At 41.2% G+C, this 4,144-nt stretch overlaps 1 pseudogene; it reads left to right on the top strand.

The window, feature by feature from the left end:
* The first annotated feature begins 2,109 nt into the window (after window positions 1-2,109).
* LOC122803279 lies at window positions 2,110-3,397 on the top strand (annotated as a pseudogene).
* Window positions 3,398-4,144: the final 747 nt, after the last annotated feature.

Genomic DNA, 4,144 nt, shown 5'->3' with positions numbered 1-4,144 from the left:
GACAGCTCCTCACCATGTAAGCTATGTGGCACGTGCAATAACTGCATAGACATGTGATAGCAATACATAGTCAGGGGTTTGAAACCCTGTACTGGTAGGTGTGTGACACAAACATGCTTAGGTTTTACTCTCCCACCCCCTTCCTGACTTACTTTGTCTCTGTCTCTCTCACTCCCTCTCTGGTGGATGTGGAAAACTATACCTGCTTTGCTTAGGCAGCAGCTTGTGTTTTGTGATGCTCATGATCAGCTGATGGCCTACGCAAAAATTGCAGCCCTCCTCTAGCTGATTGCATGTGGAACAGCTGTGGTAACATTCCCATAGCCAATTGTATGGAAACACACTCCAATATCTAGGAACATCATATTGGTGTTGGGCCATTTCATTTACAGTGAGCAGGACCTAAATCTGGTGTATGGAAAACAGTATCACAGATGGATTTGGGATTTATCTATAACAACATACACTGTGGAAACAGGCCAACACACAAGGCCTGACATGACTACAGAATGTAAGTGTTGCTATTCTGCATTTGGATTAATGTCGGTTTAACAGGGCGTGTGTGGATATGGCTGGTATACATGTTTTAATACCTGTCATGACAGTACTATGTTTTTGAGGAAACCCTCATCTGTAGGGTCATCTGCTGACTGGCAGTGTGTGATGCCTTTTGTTTCTTGTGTTACTCACAGAACACCTATCTGAGAACTGCAGAAGCACAGTGTGAGGATTGCAGTAAGTACATGGTGACAGCCATGAGAGTTACTGACTTCATATCCCTCATAGGACATATGTCACAACAAACCCTGTTACAACAGTAACTATATGAGGTTATCACAGCAACATGTCAATATTGGTCTTGTGTTTGTGCCTCTTGGCACAACTCTGTCAACCTTTGTACATATGTCATGCAGTAAGAGGTACATATGTTCTGTTCACCATTATTTATTGACATCATATCAGATAACAAGCCAGTGAGATATCAGACTGCTACACATGTTATGTACAGTAGGGGTTATATTTGAGGACATAACCTGGGAATTCTGTGATTGTGTGTACAGTACTGAGGTCTGTGTACTTATGGTGATTGTTGACAGTGTGTGTATTGCGAATATGTACCTTGGCCTGTGTACAGACTGTGGTAGATGTCATTGTTCTTGGTCTGGTTCTATCTGATGTTGCATGCTGCTCCAGTGTATGGTACCCTATTGGCTTACATGTCTGTAGGAACAAACACACACATGTCCCATACCACAGTCGGGCATCAGAGTACACTGTGTATTGGCCCAGTATATGTGTGAGTGGCACATATGATGATGGTGTTAATCAGACAGTCCATATACTGTAATATTAAGCACGCTTACCATATGTGGCTGTGGCTGTGTTCACATTGGTTGTGGGTATGCACTTTTACACAGGTTTCTGTTACTCTGTGCTGTGACATGCCTGCAGATCCTGCTATATTTGCAGGTACATATGTATTACCACATAAGAAATGTACACCAGTGCTGGGGCAGTCTGTCTGTAGTTTGCACAGTGCTTTGTTACATGCCTAGCAGCTTAGTGTACTTACCCAGTGTGATGCTATGTCCAGATATTTGCCAGATGTACTCCTGTCAGGCCACCATAACTGTAACATATATCTGACAAAGTAGTGGGATGCTGTAAAGATGTATGTCACTAACTAGTGGGTAGTATGTGGCCATGTGACCTCTGCACCAGCAGTTAGTATGTGTCAGGAGATGCAGGAGTGTGTGAATGCATAACCTATGTGGGCACATGTATTCCAGTATTTACATGATATACCCATCTACATGGCTGTTAACATCGACATTGTCAGGCTTGGTCCACATGTCTTGCACTAAGGGGTTCTGTGTATATCTCTGGACTGACCAGAGCATGTCAGACTGTCCACATTTATTGGCCATATCTCTGCTGTAGTCCACAGGATCATTACTGTGCTAACAGTGGTACTGTACTATGATGTCCTTAGGATGTCTGACAGTAGCCAATGGCACACATGTTAAATGCAGATGTGACCTCCCACACATGTCTGTTAAGACAACCAATATTAAAGTAGCAACACTTTACTGAGTGATTGTTGCACTTTTTAATAGCAAGGTGTACTAAGAGGTTGAATAATATGGATACTGCAGGCACAATTATAAAATACAGGGCTGCTGTTGCTTGGGGAGCAGACAAGCCTCTGTCTATTGAAGAAATAGAGATTGCTCCACCCAAGGCTCATGAAGTCCATATTAAGATAATAGCCACTGGAGTTTTCCACACTGATGCCCATGGACTACATTGTACCGCTGAACCTGCAGATAAAGACAGCATGTCTCTACCTGGTGTGAATCTGGGGACTTTCCCAATGATCCTGGGCCATGAAGGAGCAGGAATTGTGGAAAGCATTGGTGAAGGTGTAACTAATGTTAAACCAGGTGATGCTGTTATTCCCCTCTGCTTCCCACAGTGCAGTGAATGCAAGTTCTGTTTAAATCCTGACAGTAACATGTGCACGAAGCTCAGTGAAACTAATCAAACCATTGGCCTAATGACTGACAAGACCAGTAGATTCACCTGCAAAGGACATCAGCTCTACCACTTCATGGGGACCAGCACCTTCTCAGAGTACACTGTGGTGTCGGACTTTTCAGTTGCTAAGATTGATAGTGCTGCAGCTCTGGACAAAGTATGCCTAATAGGCTGCGGGTTCTCCACTGGTTATGATGCTGCCCTGAAATTTGCAAAGGTGAAGGAAGGTGCAACATGGGTCGTGTTTGGACTGGGAGGAGTTGGCCTTGCAGTAATTATAGGATGCAAGGCAGCTGGTGCCTCACGAATCATAGGCATTGACATCAATGAAGAAAAGTTTGAAAAGGCTAAAGGTTTTGGTGTTGCGGAGTGCATCAACCCCAAACTTCATGAGAAGCCCATTCAAGAAGTGCTACTAGAAATGACGGATGGAGGAGTGGATTATGCCTTTGAATGTGTTGGAAATGTGGGCCTTATGAAATCTGCTCTGGAGTCTTGCCGTATTGGAGGTGAAACTTGTGTGATTGTTGGAGTGGCTACATCAGGAACCATTTCTGTCCATCCATTCCATATGGTACTGGGCCGTGTACTGACTGGCAGCTATTTTGGAGGCTGGAAGGGAGCAGATGATGTCCCCAAAATTGTGTCTGACTGCATTTCAAAGAAGACTGAACTTGAGGATTTAGTAACATTCACAGTGCCTTTTGAAAAATAATCCATGAGGTCTTTGAACTTATGTGTACTGGAAAGAGTCTCAGAACTGTCCTGGTGTATTAAGACCTGTGAATGGAGTACAAGCTTTTTGCACAAGACCAGAGCACTTTAGCTGCTGAGCTGATTCATAATATGACCAGCTAAAAACTAGTTCTGTAATCTACAACTCTAGTTCCATTGGCCGATGTACATGTGGTTCAGCATATGTAATTGTTAATAAATATGGAAAACCTAAAACAAAAAAAAAACAAAAAAAAAAGGGGTTGGGAGGGTGGCCTAATGGTTAAGGTGTTTGCCTTGCAAGCACAAGGTGCAGGGTTTGAGTCTCACAAGGGATAATTGACTAGGCTTAAAATGGCTCGCAAGGGCACTTAGCTTAGTACTAATCTATGAACCTATGAACAGTCTACATATATACCTGCAATACATACCTGACATCCCATTGCACTAAGAGGTTGGGACTATTGGGTCTTAGGTGGGACTCCACTCCATGTTCTGGACATATGGTGAACATATATTACATATAATTATCCATATATCTGTATAGATATATACACATATACATATTGACATACATAGATGGATATATATATATATATATATATATATATATATATATATATATATATATATATAAATATATATATATATATATATATATATATAAAAACAATCAAATATATGCATATACACAGCAATATATGTCTACACATATACAGATATAGATACATATACTTATGGATATCTGCATATATATTGACAGTAATAGGTATATCAGAATAGATATGTATGCACATATAGTTATAGATATCTACATATATATCAACATAAATAGGGATATCTATGCACCTAGGATGCGCATACATATATAGCTATATATGTATATACAATC

This window comes from Protopterus annectens, chromosome 5.part1 (genome assembly GCF_019279795.1).
Source record: "Protopterus annectens isolate FY-2018-M chromosome 5.part1, PAN1.0, whole genome shotgun sequence".
In the NCBI taxonomy this organism is placed as follows: domain Eukaryota; kingdom Metazoa; phylum Chordata; order Ceratodontiformes; family Protopteridae; genus Protopterus; species Protopterus annectens.
This window is presented reverse-complemented; position numbering and strand designations above follow the sequence as displayed.